Below are 16,345 nucleotides of genomic sequence, written 5' to 3' on the forward strand. Positions count from 1 at the left end.
AGCATAACTGGCCACGCCCCTCCCCTATGAAGCCACGCCCCGCACACTAACTGTTTTGCCACGGGGGGGGGGGCGCCACAGTGGTAACTCTCGCACTGGGCGCCACAAGGGGTAGAACCGGCCCTGATATCAGCTTGGTCCATTTAGTTCCTGGTTTGACATCACAAACACGCCCTGCTTTCGGCCAGCCACTCCCCCATTTCTCCAGACACTCCCGCGTTTTCCCCTGACACACCTGCGTTTTTTAGCATACTCCCAGAAAACGCTCAGTTACCACCCAGAAACGCCCCTTTCCTGTCAATCACTCACCGATCAGCAGTGCAACTGAAAAGTGCCGCACAGACAACAGCAAAACTGCTAAGTTTTTAGTTAAATAACTAAGCGCATGCGCACTGCGTACCATACGCATGCGCATTTAGAAACAAATCGCAGCATAGCGAAAATTGGCAACAAGCGAACAACTCGGAATGACCTCCACTGTGCTGTAAGGGGTGCTACCCATTCACTCACTGTGGTGTCATGTGCTGTTAGGGGTGCTGCAGCTGTACATAGGTGTTGCTGTCCTGGCTGTCTCTGTGCTGTACAGGGGCACTGTCCTCCTCTATGCTGTAAAAATACAGGGGTGCTGGCCCTGTCCTGTATGCTGTAAAAATTCTGGGATGCAGTGAAAATAAATGTACACTGGCCCTGTCTTGTATGCTGTAAAAATTCGGGGGTAAAGTGAAAATAAATGTACACTGGCCCTGTCTTGTTTGCTGTAAAATTACAGGGGTGCTGGCCTGGCCCTGTATGCTGTAAAAGTTCAGGGGTGCTGTGAAAATAAATGTACACTGTCCCTGTCTTGTATGCTGTAAAAATTCAGGGGTGCAGTGAAAATAAATGTACACTGTCTCTGTCTTGTATGCTGTAAAATTACAGGGGTGTAAAAATACAGGGGTGATGGCCTGGTCCTGTATGTGTAAAAATTCAGGGGTGCTGTGAAAACAAATGTACACGGGCCCTGTCTTGTATGCTGTAAAAATTCAGGGGTGGTGTGAAAATAAATGTACATTGGCCCTGTCTTGTATACTGTAAAATGCAGGGGTGCTGTGAAAATAAAGTGGTGCTGGCCCTGTCTTGTATGCTGTAAAATGTTAGGGGTGCTGTGAAAATAATTGTACACTGGCCCTGTCTTGTATGCTGTAAAAGTTCAGGGGTGCTGTGAAAAAAAATGTACATGGTCCCTGTCTTGTATGCTGTAAAAATTCAGGGGAGCCGTGAAAATAAATGTACACTGGCCCTGTCTTGTATGCTGTAAAAATTCAGGGGTGCTGTGAAAATAAATGTACACAGTCCCTGTCTTGTATGCTGTAAAATTTTAGGGGTGCTGTGAAAATAATTGTACAATGGCCCTGTCTTGTATGCTGTAAAAATTCAGGGGAGCTGTGAAAATAAATGTACACTGGCCCTGTCTTGTATTCTGTAAAATTACAAGGGTGCTAGCCTGGTCCTGTATTCTGTAAAAGTTCAGGGGTGCCGTGGAAATAAATGTACACTGTCCCTGTCTTGTATGCTGTAAATATTCAAGGGTGCAGTGAAAATAAGTGTACACTGGCCCTGTCTTGTATACTGTAAAATTACAGGGGTGTTAAAATATAGGGGTGCTGGACCAGTCCTGTATGCTGTAAAAATTCAGGGGTGCTGTGAAAATAAATGTACACTGCTCTTGTCTTGTATGCTGTAAAAATGCAAGGGTGCTGTGAAAATAAAGTGGTGCTGGCCCTGTCTTGTATGCTGTAAAATGTTAGGGGTGCTGTGAAAATAATTGTACAATGGCCCTGTCTTGTATGCTGTAAAAATTCAGGGGTGCTGTGAAAATAAATGTACACTGGCCCTGTCTAGTATTCTGTAAAATTACAAGGGTGCTAGCCTGGTCCTGTATTCTGTAAAAGTTCAGGGGTGCCGTGGAAATAAATGTACACTGTCCCTGTCTTGTATGCTGTAAATATTCAGGGGTGCAGTGAAAATAAGTGTACACTGGCCCTGTCTTGTATACTGTAAAATTACAGGGGTGTTAAAATACAGGGGTGCTGGACCAGTCCTGTATGCTGTAAAAATTCAGGGGTGCTGTGAAAATAAATGTACACTGCTCGTGTCTTGTATGCTGTAAAAATGCAAGGGTGCTGTGAAAATAAAGTGGTGCTGGCCCTGTCTTGTATGCTGTAAAATGTTAGGGGTGCTGTGAAAATAATTGTACACTGGCCCTGTCTTGTATGCTGTAAAAATTCAGGGGTGCTGTGAAAATAAATGTACACGGTCCCTGTCTTGTATGCTGTAAAAGTTCAGGGGTGCTGTGAAAAAAAAAATGTACACGGTCCCTGTCTTGTATGCTGTAAAAATTCAGGGGTGCTGTGAAAATAAATGTACACTGCCCTGTCTTGTATGCTGTAAAATTTTAGGGGTGCTGTGAAAATAATTGTACAATGGACCTGTCTTGTATGCTGTTAAAATTCAGGGGTGCTGTGAAAATAAATGTACACTGGACCTGTCTTGTATGCTGTAAAATTACAAGGGTGCTAGCCCGGTCCTGTATGCTGTAAAAGTTCAGGGGTGCCGTGGAAATAAATGTACACTGTCCCTGTCTTGTATGCTGTAAAAATTCAGGGGTGCAGTGAAAATAAGTGTACACTGGCCCTGTCTTGTATACTGTAAAATGACAGGGATGCTGGCCCAGTCCTGTATGCTGTAAAAAGTTCAGGGGTGCTGTGAAAATAAATGTACACTGTCCCTGTCTTGTATGCTGTAAAAATTCTGGGGTGCTGTGAAAATAAAGGGGCACTGTTCTGTGTGCTGTAATAATAAAGGGGTGCTGTCCTATTAATGGAGAGCACAAATTTGGAGGAAAAATAGTGAAAGATCAGGAACCACTTCCAGTTCATAGTACTAGTGGTGAAGCTGCTGCTGCCACCAGTCAAGATATTAATGATGCAATTCCATCAACGTCGGCTGCTAAGGCCGATGCCCAATGTCATAGAGGGCATGTAAAATCCAAGACGCAAAAATGAAGAACCAAAAAAAAAATAAGAAATTATCTGATAAGAAACGTAAAATTGACAATATGCCATTCACGACACGAAGTGGCAAGGAAAGACTAAGGCCTTGTCCTATGTTCATGATTGGTAATTCAGCTTCTCATGAAGATGGAAGCCTTCCTCCTTCTCAAAAAAAATAAAGCTTGTTAAAGCACAGAAAAAACAACTGTGCGTTCACAAATCCCCAAGGAGAGTCCAAGTGTGTCCGCGGTTGCAATGTCTAGGTCTGACCTTCCCAAGACTGTATGGGAAGAGGAGGCTCCTACCACCATTTGCACACCCCTGCAAGTGCTGGGTGGTGCACCGCCGGTCCAGCTGCTGATATTGAGATTGAGGATGTCACTGTAGAAGTACACCAGGATGAGGAGGATATTGGTGTAGCTGGCGCTGAGGAGGAAGTTGACAATGAGCATTCTGATGGTGATGTGGTTTGTTTAAATAAGGCACAAGTTGGCCATGTGATGAAAAAGCAAATTGTCATGCCTGGGCAAAATACAAATTATTTCCCCACAAATCCGGACAACAGGTGTCAAGCCATGTGTTGCCTTTGTAAATACATATTAAGTAGGGGTAAGGATGTTAACCACCTTGGAACATCGTCCTTTATACATCACCTGCAGCGCATTCATCATAAGTCAATGTCAAGTTCAGAAATTTTGGGTAATAGCGTAAGCAGTCCACTGACACCTAAATGATATGGTTTGTTTGAACATTATTTCTCTGTGAGGATGTAAACACTGAAGAGGGGGGGAATCTGAGGATGAAGACATCTTGCCTCTGTACAGCCAGTTTGTGCGAGGAGAGATTAATTGCTTCTTTTTTGGTGGAGGCCCAAACAAACCATCATTGGCAGACCCTGTCGATTAAATAATTGGTTTGTTAAAGAGTGCATGTCCTGTTTATACAACATAAGGGTGGGCCCAAGGACAGTTCCATCTTTCGTGTCTTTTCTTTGTCTGCCACATCATTCCAGGGGTGCTGATTTATATGGGATGCTGCCCCTCTGCCCTATCAGTCCAGGGGTGCTGCCCCACTGCTGTTTAAGTCCAGGGGTGCTGTTGCCTGTCTGCTGTGCTGTGTAATTCTCCAGGGGTGCTGCCTGTCTGCTGTATAAATCCAGAGGCGCTGCCATATAATTCCAGAGGTGCTGCTGTACTTGATCCTAGATTTAAATTAAAGCCTAGAGCAGAATAAGAAACAAGCTTCAAGATCACAAGCAGATTTGTGAAAACATATAGCTGCAAAGGTGGAAATTGCAATTTTGACGAAGTGTTTTCCAATGAGACCACATTTGTGACCAAAGTCAGTCAGACTCAGAAGAGACTGAATCATAATCCAGCGCAACTTCCAGAGAAAACTTGATTTTCCAAACACACCTATGTCTATATGTCTGCCATATAATTCAAGAGGTGCCCTGTCTGAACCCGCTCATCTACATCTTCTAGTGTGCACTGTGTGCCCAGTATTAGAGAGAGGCTCTTCTCAATTATTTCATGTTAGGGACTCACTCAAATGAATGGCTCCAATTAGTCAACCTTAATTTGATTTATTATTAATGTTCCACATTTTGGGTTTATTTACAAGATGCGCATTTGTTCTACAGGGTTCTTTTCCTAAGGGCTGCGTAGGGTTTATCGCAAGACCTTGCAGTGTTAGAAGAACAGAGTGGCACACTCTGGATTTTTAAAAGTACTTTCTTACCTATGCGATGTCTGTCCTGACTGGCGCAGAGGTCTTTGCATGCTGTATCCACACATCGCTCCCAGAGGTCCGCTGGTGCTGATCCAACATAAAGTATCCTGCAGCAGCTGCTTTTTAAGTGTATAATATTTAACAGTGCTGTCTTTCATTGTTTATTTCTCATTGTGCTCCCTTCCTGGTGTTTGCTCCTAGTCAGAGTTTTCCTCCAAGTCCAGACATGGGCTCTACCATCTTGGATTCCATCAGGTGATCCTCCATTGTCCGATCCTGGAGCTCCTTTCGTCAGCTGACTGCAACTTCCAATGAATCCACACTGCAAGGTATATAGGTAACTTCCTGGGATTACCAATTCATCAGTACAACAGTCTCTATCCAGAAAGTAACAGCTCTGTGCTGAGCTCCTTCATTCCAGTGACTTTGTATGAACCAGGCCGTCCTGATTCCATTTCGGCTACCATTGCTATTTGGACTTTGCGTTTCTTCAGTGTCTTTCTGCAATACTGCCAGTGTTAAGAGTCTGGATCAAGCCCGGTGAGCACTCCAGTCCGTTATGGTTCAATTCTGGATGCTATTATCATTTGAACTGTGTCTTTCTGCAATACTGCCAGTGTTAAGATTCCAGATTGTCATGACTGTGGTTTTTGTGAACCCGGTGTTAGTGAAGTCTGTGCGGGCGACTGGAGGACTATGTGAATATTAGGCTGGTCTGTAGGAATCAATGAGAAGAAGGAGCAATCCCTGACCACTGGATCACCAGGGACTGTGATAGCAGGATGATGAATGTATGGGTGAGATTGAACTGGATATAATGTCACAGGAGTAGGTGCTTATGTACTCAAGGTGAGATAGTAAGACGGACTGGTTACTGGTGAGACTGAGAACCGGGCTGGTTACCGGTGAGACTGGGAAGCAACTGTAATCCGGGCTGGTACCGGATATAACTGGAAACGCAACTGGAAGTAGAACGATGACTGTGGCTGTGACTTTAAGATGAGACTGTAGAATACTGCAGCTGTGGCTTTAAGAGGAGACTGTGGAATACTGCAACTGTGACTTTAAGAGGAAACTGTAGAATACTGCAGCTGTGGCTTTAAGAGGAGACTGTGGAATACTGCAATTGTGACTTTAAGATGAAACTGTAGAATACTGCAGCTGTGGCTTTAAGAGGAGACTGTGGAATACTGCAACTGTGACTTTAAGATGAAACTGTAGAATACTGGGACTTTAAGATGAAACTGTAGAAAACGAGTTTTATGGTAAGAACTTACCTTTGTTAAAACTCTTTCTGCGAGGTACACTGGGCTCCACAAGGAATGGTCAATGGGGTGTAGAGTAGGATCTTGATCCGAGGCACCAACAGGCTCAAAGCTTTGACTGTTCCCAGAATGCATAGCGCCGCCTCCTATATATCCCCGCCTCCCTGCATAGGATCTCAGTTTTTAGTTAACCAGTCCAATGCAGTAGCAGGAAAAGAGACAACATCGATTAGTAGCCACAACACTGCATTCTCACGACAGGAGACATGTCAGCGGCTAATGCCATACCAACCCAAAGAAGCTAAGTGCATCAGGGTGGGCGCCTTGTGGAGCCAGTGTACCTCGCAGAAAGAGTTTTAACCAAGGTAAGTTCTTACCATAAAACTCGTTTTCTGCTGCGGGGTACACTGGGCTCCACAAGGAATGGACAATGGGGATGTCCTAAAGCAGTTCCTTATGGGAGGGGACGCACTGTAGCGGGCACAAGAACCCGGCGTCCAAAGGAAGCATCCTGGGAAGCGGCAGTATCGAAGGCATAGAACCTTATAAACGTGTTCACAGAGGACCACGTAGCCGCCTTGCACAATTGTTCAAGGGTCGCACCACGTTGGGCCGCCCAAGAAGGTCCAACAGACCGAGTAGAATGGGCCTTAATGTGATCAGGAGCAGAGAGACCAGCCTTCACATAAGCATGTGCAATCACCATTCTAATCCATCTGGCAAGAGTTTGCTTGTGAGCAGGGCAGCCCCGTTTGTGAAACCCAAACACAACAAAAAGAGAATCAGATTTCCTAATAGGAGCAGTTCTCTTCACATAGATACGGAGAGCCCGTACCACATCCAAAGACCGCTCTTTGGGAGACAGATCAGGAGAAACAAGTGCCGGAACTACAATCTCCTGATTAAGGTGGAACGGAGAAACCACCTTAGGTAGATAGCCGGGACGAGTCCTAAGAACCGCCCGGTCACGGTGAAATATCAGATATGGGGGACTACAGGACAAGGCACCCAAATCCGACACTCTTCTAGCTGAAGCAATAGCCAACAGAAACACCACCTTAAGGGAAAGCCACTTAAGGTCAGCTGAACCAAAAGGTTCAAACGGAGACTCTTGTAATGCCTCCAAAACCACTGACAATCCCAAGGAGCCACAGGCGGGACATAGGGAGGTAGAATACGCAACACGCCCTAAGTAAAGGTATGCACATCAGGTAAGGTTGCAATTTTTCTCTGAAACCACACCGACAAGGCAGATATTTGAACCTTGAGGGAGGCCAGACACAGGCCTAAGTCCAGGCCCTGCTGAAGAAAAGCCAACAACTTGGCTATACTAAACTTGGAAGCGTCATAATCGTTAGATGCGCACCAAACAAAGTAAGAATGCCAGACCCTATAGTAAATCTGAGCAGAAGCCGGTTTCCAGGCCCGCAACATAGTTTGAATGACCGCCTCAGAAAATCCTTTAGCCTTTAAGATGGAAGCTTCAAGAGCCACGCCGTCAAAGACAGCCGGGCTAGGTCCTGGTAGACACAGGGGCCCTGAACGAGGAGGTCTGGGCGTTGTGGAAGTAGAATTGGACGCTCTGACGATAGGCCTTGCAGGTCTGAGAACCAGTGCCGTCTGGGCCACGCTGGAGCTATGAGAAGCAGAATTCCTTTTTCTTGCTTGAACTTCCGAATTACCCTGGGCAGGAGTGACACCGGAGGGAACACGTACGGCAGCCGAAACCTCCACGGTACCGCCAGCGCATCCACGAATGCTGCTTGAGGATCCCTTGTCCTTGCTCCGAAGACCGGAACCTTGTGATTGTGTAAAGACGCCATCAGATCCACGTCTGGAAGGCCCCACCTTTCCACTATGAGTTGAAACACTTCTGGATGGAGGCCCCAATCGCCGGCATGCACGTCCTGACGACTGAGAAAGTCCGCTTCCCAATTCAGGACTCCCGGAATGAATATTGCCGATATGGCCGGTAGATGGCGTTCTGCCCAACGTAGAATCCGCGAGACTTCCTTCATTGCTAGGCGGCTTCGAGTGCCGCCTTGATGATTTATGTAAGCCACTGTGGTGGCGTTGTCCGACTGTACTTGACCAGGATGGTTCTGAATTAAATGCTGGGCTAGGATCAAGGCATTGAAGACCGCCCGCAACTCCAGAATATTGATCGAGAGGAGGGACTCCTCCTTGGTCCACCGCTCCTGAAGGGAGTGTTGCTCCAGCACCGCACCCCAGCCTCTTAGACTGGCATCTGTCGTCAACAGGACCCAGTCAGATATCCAGAATGGACGGCCTCTGCACAGTTGTTGGTCCCGGAGCCACCAGAGCAGCGACAGACAGACCTCCGGAGTCAATGAGGTAATTTGAGACCTGATCCGGTGAGGCAGGCTGTCCCATTTGGCTAAAATCAGCCTCTGGAGAGGGTGAGAGTGAAATTGAGCGTACGCCACCATGTCGAATGCTGACACCATGAGGCCCAGCACCTGCATCGCCAAATGTATCGACACTTGCGGACGAGATAGGAAGCAACGAATCCTGTCCTGAAGTTTCAGGACTTTCTCCTGAGACAGGAACAACCGCTGGTTGTGAGTGTCCAATAGTGCTCCCAGATGCACCATGCTCTGAGCAGGGATCAGGGATGACTTCTTCCAGTTGATGAGCCACCCATGGGCATGCAGAAACCGGACCGTCACATCTAGATGACGCAGGAGAAGTTCTGGGAAATTTGCCAGGATTAACAAGTCGTCCAAATACGGCAGTATCCTGACCCCTTGACGGCGGAGTACCACCGGCATCACCGCCATGACTTTTGTAAAGACTCGCTGAGCCGTTGTTAAACCAAAAGGTAACGCCCGAAACTGGTAATGGCAGTTGCCAATCGCAAATCTCAGGTATTGCTGATGAGACACTGCTATAGGAATATGCAGGTAAGCATCCTGCATATCCAGGGAGACCATGAAGTCCCCAAGTTCCAAGGCCAGAACTATAGAGCGAAAGGTTTCCATCCGGAACTTGCAAACCTTCACAAACCTGTTCAATGCCTTGAGGTGGAGAATGGGCCGGGAGGACCCATTCGGTTTCGGGACTAGAAACAGCGGAGAATAGTACCCCCGGCCCCTCTGCGCAAGAGGCACCTGTACTACGACTCCTGTATCCAGGAGGGTCTGTACCACCGAATGTAGAGTGTTTGCCTTTGTCTTGTCCAACGGGACATCTGTCTGGCAAAATTGATGAGGGGGTCGGTTTTTGAAGGCTATGGCGTAACCTCGAGTGACGACTTCCCATACCCAGGCATCTGAAGTGGTCTTCAACCATTCCTGGGTATACCCTAGAAGCCGGCCCCCCACCATGGGATCCCCCAGAGGGAGGCCCGCCCCGTCATGCGGCAGGCTTATCTGTCTTGGAAGCTGGCTGACGGGCCGCCCAGGCTCTTTTGGGCTTAGGCTTACCAGGTTTGGAAGTGCGGGCCTGCTTGTTGTACGCCTGACCTTTTGCTTTACCTGAAGGACGAAAGGGACGAAAGGAAGTACCTTTAGCCTTTGACACAGAAGGAGCAGTACTTGGCAGACAGGCAGTTTTGGCAGTAGCCAAGTCAGCCACAATCTTATTTAAATCCTCCCCAAACAGAATATCTCCCTTAAAAGGGAGTACCTCCAGGGTTTTTCTAGAGTCCAGATCCACAGACCAGGATCTCAGCCACAATATCCGGCGAGCCAGGACTGACATAGTAGAGGCCTTGGCTGCCAGGATACCGGCATCAGAAGCCGCCTCTTTAATATAACGAGAAGCTGTGACAATATAAGACAAGCATTGTCTAGCATGGTCAGAGGAGATTTCAGCATCTAACTCCAAGGCCCATGCTTCAATGGCCTCTGCAGCCCAAGTAGCTGCAATAGTGGGCCTTTGTGCAGCACCTGTGAGGGTGTAAATCGCTTTCAGACAACCCTCCACACGTTTAGCCATAGGCTCTTTTAGAGACGTGACGGTGGTGACCGGTAGAGCTGAGGAAACCACCATCCTAGCCACATGTGAGGCCACTGGAGGAGGCGTTTCCCAATTCTTAGACAGCTCCGGCGCAAGGGGATAGCGAGCCAGCATCTTCTTTTGAGGCACAAACTTCGTACCCGGGTTTTCCCAGGGTTCCTGACGTATATCAATTAGGTGGTCAGAGCGAGGTAAAACTTGTTTAATCACCTTCTGACGCTTGAACCTATCTGGTTTCTTAGGAGGAACGGATGGCTCGGGATCATCCGTAATCTGTAAAATTAACTTAATAGCCTCCAGAAGATCAGGAACATCCACATGTGAACCACCCTCCCCATCAGCTGTATCTGAGTCAGAACCTGTGGGGTCAGTGTAAGTGCCGTCTTCATCCGACGAGGTGTCAGTGACAGCAGTGGATTGTGAGGAGACAAGCGCTCGCTTAGAGGACCCCTTGGACGTAGGCGAGCGACGGTCAGACTTTTTAGTAGTCAGGGACTGGTTCAACTTCTTTATTTGAGCAGATAAATCATCCGCCCAAGGCGGGTTAGCTGCAGGGACCACAAACGGTTGCACCGGCATTGGGGGTCCCATAGGGGGTGTTAGTTTATGAACTAGCGTATGCAGAAGCGTGGAAAAAGTGGCCCATGGCGGGTCATTATTTGCCCCCGTTGCCACCGTCCCACTGGGGGGCAAGGAGCCCCCAGAACCAGAGCCCAAAGCTGCTATATTCTCCTCATAGGTATCTGCGGCTTCAGCAACACCGGAAGTGTGTTCAGCCCCAGAACCATTACCTTCAGAAGCAGACATGATATAACTTGCAGTATCAGGTAACACAGTACAATTTGTCAGCAGCACAATACCTCTAGCCCAAACCCCTGCGCAGTGTAGTCAGCACCAGCAGAGATAAAGGAGAGATATGGTGACTAAATCACAGAGAAAAATACGTAATACAGTATATCTTTGTGAAAATCCTATATTAGATAAAACCTGACGCACTAAGCCCCCTAAGGTTATAGATTACAAGGATAGCAGGTTGAGTGAAAGACACCAAATGGACACCACTCAGCTATTAAATGCACACACAAATAGTCACAGTCTGTACAATGCAGAGGTTATTACGGGATCAGTACTAAATGCCGCCGGCCGGAATCTCGGCGGTCGAAATACCGATGCCGGAATCCCGACCACACAATCCCGACCACACAATCCCGACAGGGGCGGCGAGCGGAACGCAGCCCCTTGCGGGCTCGCTTTGCTCGCCACGCTGCGGGCACGGTGCCTCGCTACGCTCGGCACACTATTATATTCTCCCTCTATGGGTGTTGTGGACACCCACGGAGGGAGAATATGTCGGGATTGTGGCGGTCGGGATTCCGGCATCGGTATTTCGACCGCCGGGATTCCGGCCGGCGGCATCTTGACCGCATCCCGTTATTACTAACAATAATACTGCACTGGAATAGCTTACACAGCTATATAACAATAGATATAACAGTACACAGTAAGAACTGGATGTATATCACAGGGTAATTGTACTAGGAAACCCTGACTAAGTGCACTCTTTCTTAACTAACACTGACTAAAAAAGGCAGGTAGAATACTTAAGTGTCTTGTAAAGTCACAGCACTGACAACCAGGCGGCTTTACATAGGAGGATTTGCCCAAGCATTCCCAGGAACAGTGAGGGATAATGGCGCCGCAGACACTGCCAGGGAGTGAGGGAGAGACAGATATGCAGCTCCAGGGCGGGAATATTTGCAGAAAATGGAGCCCTGGGGCTGGGGGAGGGGCTTCAGGTCCAAGCTCTATCCCCCTGCTGGCAAAACCACCGGGTACTGCGGGCTCTAATAAAATGGTTTATAGAGAAAACCTGACCAGTCCCATGTCCTGGTGATCTAGTGGGATCGCCTGTACTGCCACAGTGTCCACCGCCAGCGCGCGCGGCCCGCCTCCCACTGACCACGCCGGATCGCGATAAAGGCTGGGTCCCGCAAGGGGGACCCACTAACCACCTCCCGAAGCGCGGCCACGTGATCCCGGAGAGCCCCCGTCGTGTGTGCCTGACAAGAAGAAAACCGGAGCCTCCTGCTGTAGTTACCCGGCAACCAGGGCTCGGGAGTGTACAGCGCCGCTGGGGAGAGCTGAAGCTGCAGCCGTGAATGTCCATTGACATGTAACACTGCTGCTGCCCTTGAAGTCTTCACTTTTTTCCTCAGAAAAAAATCTCTTCTTAGGGCTGCCTGGAGCAGCCCCTCTGTTAAGTGCCTGCTACTGCAGCACCAACTACAAAACTGAAATCCTGTGCAGGGAGGCGGGGTGATATAGGAGGCGGCACTATGCATTCTGGGAACAGTCAAAGCTTTGAGCCTGTTGGTGCCTCGGATCAAGATCCTACTCTACACCCCATTGTCCATTCCTTGTGGAGCCCAGTGTACCCCGCAGCAGAAATACTGGATATCAATGGTAACACAACTATAATCCAGACTGGGTAGCAAAGGAGCAGAGTAATACAGGAACCGAAGTACAAGTGTTACCTTTAGAGAGCTCAGCTTCTAAGCTCACACAGTGCTGTGTGTGACACGAGGAACTGGCAGAGTTTCCAACTCAAGTCTACTGACTTATACTTCCTTTTCCTTGGTGATTAGTGAGCAGTGTCAGGTGATTCAGAGAGTCTCAGGCTGGAACAGGATTGGACAGCTCTGGGTCAGGTGAACAGCCACTGTCATGTGAGTACTCTAGACTAGGCTGTGATGTGGAGTGAGGCCTAGCAGGCCGAAAGAACACTGAAGCCTGAACTTCTGCAAACAAACAGAGGATGCTAGCTTTTAGGCCTAAACTTCAGATTGCTGAATTCAGACTCACACAGAAGATTAATCACCACAGGTGGAGCTCGTTAACTCTTACCTTCCAGGCAGAGAACTCAGGACTCAGGAAACTCATGGTATTGGCAAGCTGTTTATCCCAGTGAGCAGAAAGATGCAGGATCCAGGACAGAGATGGCAGAGGAAAGTCACCAAAGTCTGTTCTAGTTCCATTCCAGATGCTATTGTCATTTGAACAGTGTCTTTCTGCAATACTGCCAGTGTTAAGATTCCAGATCAAGCCCGGTGAGCACTCCAGTCCGTTCTGGATACTATTGTCATTTGAACTGTGACTTACTTTAATACTGTCAAGTGTCAAGATTCCGGATCAAGCCCAGTCAGCAATACAGTCCAATCCAGTTTAATTTGGGATATTACTGTTACTTGAGCTTTGTTTTCTACAGTCCAATCCAGGATATTATTGTTATTTGAATTTTGTCTTCTTCAGTCCAATCCAGTTTCATTCCAGTCATCATTCCTGTGGCTAACCTGGTATCTTCTGACAGCATACAGTAACTGCAGTGAATCATGGATTGTTCTTTAATAAAAGTTGTATTCTTTATTATAATTGCCTCTGGGCTTGTCACTGCTAAAACATCGATATTTTCAAGTCTATGCACCATATCTGGTTAAAGCCTCCTCAATTAATTTATAATTCCTCTGTGTTAGCTCCATCCACAAACACCTGTCCAACCCAAACCCAACCCTCAGACGTAACACAGAGTTTCAATGATCTTGCGTTGCATCAGCTTTCCATTGCACTGCAGCACTAGATGGGCCAGGAGCTCCTGTGAGGCACAAACAGTTACTGAATAAGGCCCAGTATGGCGTCTCATGGTGGCTTACAGCCAGGAAGATGTCTGGCTTGCCAGACTGAGACATCCTGTTGGCACAGAGATTAGCAGTGCTTCCTCCTACAGTCCTACTTATAGTATGAAATGATTTTCGACTGTAGAGTGGTAAGCGCCACTAGGGCAGGGGCTTAATAACAAAAAAAATTCACTGCACAGTCCTGCTTAGTACTGTACCGAACCCACCCAAACTTAACTTGCCCCATCCGGGTCTGCTGTGGGTGCTCAGGAAGGGCTGCTAAAACATCTAAGAGGCTGCTTTATTAAAAATAAAATACAAATAAAATAAACAAGGCTCACATGCGTGTAACTGGGACACACAGGTATGCTCACATGCATGTAACTGGGAGCTGTGATAAATGAAAATAAGGCATCTGCCACAAAATATATAAATAAAAATGCAATAAAAAAGTGTCTCCAGACTCCATGGAGGGGAAAATATCCAATCTTGATCCTGTGGTATACACCAGTTTATTTGCATCCCAGCATTAAATACAAGATTATCTTAATCCTTGAAAATGGAAAAGGGGGCTTTGGCCCCTACTTTTTCAGTTTGTCCAGTAATGTGGTAATTATATATTTGCTTGGTTAAAGGGGGTAATTCAGAGTTGATCGCAGGAGCAAATTTGTAAGCAGTTGGACAAAACCCTAGGGGTCATTTCGAGTTGATCGCACATAGCAACTTTTTGCTGCTTGTGCGATCAACTAGACACCGCCTATGGGGGGAGTGTATTTTAGCATAGCAAGGCTGCGATCGCTTATGCACCATTTTACGGGGGTGGAGATCAGAATGCAGGCGTGTACAGGTGTTTGGAGGGCGGTTTTCTGACGTCAATTCCGGGACCTTCATCGCTGGATCCATCGCACAGGCTAAGTAACTGCAGGGCTAGTCTTGTTCTGCATAAAACCTTTTTAGCATACCAGGGCTGCATATGCGTTCAAAGCCCTGCTATGCTAAAATACACTCTCCCATAACTCTCTAATAACAATGCATGGCACCGGTCACTCGTATCACATCTGTCTTTTGCCTTTTTACCTTAGATCAGAGGTACTCAAACGCGGCCTTCAAGGCACCCCAATAGTCCAGGTTTTAGGTATATCCCTGGCTCAGCACAAATGGTTAAATCAAACTGACGGAGGTGCTAATTAAGTCACCTGTGGCCAAGCGGTGTCCGGTCTCTAGGTCGACCACATTTAGGTCGACAATGTCTAAGTTGACCACTATTGGTCAACAGTAAGTAGGTCGACATGGTTTCTAGGTCGATATGGTCTCTAGGTCGACACATTCTAGGTCGACATGACAGAAGGTCGACGTGAGTTTTTCACTTTTTTTCCATTTTTTATAACTTTTTCATGCTTTACGATCCATGTGGACTACAGTTGGGATTGGTAGCATAGCGAGGCACCTTGCCCAAACCATGGTGAGCAAAGCGAGCTATACGAGGGGACGCGGTGCACTAATTGGGGTTCCCGGTCACTCTACGGAGAAAACGACACCAAGTCAACCTAGAGACCATGTCGACCTACTTACTGTCGACCAATAGTGGTCGACCTAGACACTGTCGACCTAAGTGTGGTCGACCCTATGATCCACACCCGGCTTAGCATGGATATTCTTAAAACCTGGACCGTTGGAGTGCCTAAGGAAAAAGAAAGCAAAGAAAAGTGACCTTTGTTGGGAGCACTCGCTCTCGGAAACAGTTTGGATTTGAATATTAAGTAATAATGTAAATGTGAGATAATTAAAACGTAACCTTTAATAATCTTTAAGTAAGATATGAGTACACCAACAAAATTTATTTGTTTAAAATGTGGTTAGGCAATGTAAACCACCAACTTGAAACTAAGACTGTGAATATATAGATGAAAAAATATATATATATATAAGGCAGTAATACTAGGCCCTCCAGGCATTAATTAATGAGGTTAGTGCAATAACCAAAGTAGTCCTGTCAAAAAACCTACAACACCTGGTATTCCTTAGTGGTCAACCACCTAAGTACTGACCAGGCCCAACACCGTATTGCTTCCAAGATCAGACGAGATTGGGCATGCGCGGTGTGGTATGGTAGTAGATTTTGAATTGATAAGGCAAAAAGACTACAGCTGGTATGCAGCTATTAGACAAACCATAAACCTGGTTATTAAAATAAACACATGGGGGTATATGCAAATCACGGCGAATCGCGGCAATTTTTTGCCGTTTTTTAATTCGACTCAATTCGCCAGGTGAATTCCGGCAGGTGGCTGCCGGAATTCACCATATTCAATGAAAAACAGTACACACACACCTTGATATATTCAATAAAAACAGTACACACACACCTTGATAGTAAAACTTTATTACACACTACCGACACACACATACTTACCTATGTTGACACGCCGACTGCCACGGTCTCCGACGATCCGAGGTACCTGTGAAAAAATTATACTCACCTTCCAGCGTCCAGAGGTAAATCCAGGTCCAGAGATAATCCACGTACTTGGCAAAAAAAAAAAACGAACACCGATCCACCGGACTAAGAAAGGGGTCCCATGCTTTCACATCAGACCCCTTTCTCCCGAATGCCGGGACATCACGTGACTCCTGTCACTGAAGTCCCTTCAGCCAATCAGGAAGC

At 47.1% G+C, this 16,345-nt stretch overlaps 1 protein-coding gene and 1 pseudogene across 5 annotated transcripts in view; both read right to left on the minus strand.

The window, feature by feature from the left end:
- LOC134969438 (uncharacterized) overlaps nucleotides 1-16,345 on the minus strand; it is a 191,348-nt gene that overhangs the window by 142,721 nt on the left and 32,282 nt on the right. The window lies entirely within an intron of this gene.
- On the minus strand, nucleotides 15,680-15,798 carry LOC134971211 (5S ribosomal RNA; annotated as a pseudogene).

The sequence above is a fragment of the Pseudophryne corroboree genome, chromosome 11 (genome assembly GCF_028390025.1).
Source record: "Pseudophryne corroboree isolate aPseCor3 chromosome 11, aPseCor3.hap2, whole genome shotgun sequence".
Lineage (NCBI taxonomy): Eukaryota > Metazoa > Chordata > Amphibia > Anura > Myobatrachidae > Pseudophryne > Pseudophryne corroboree.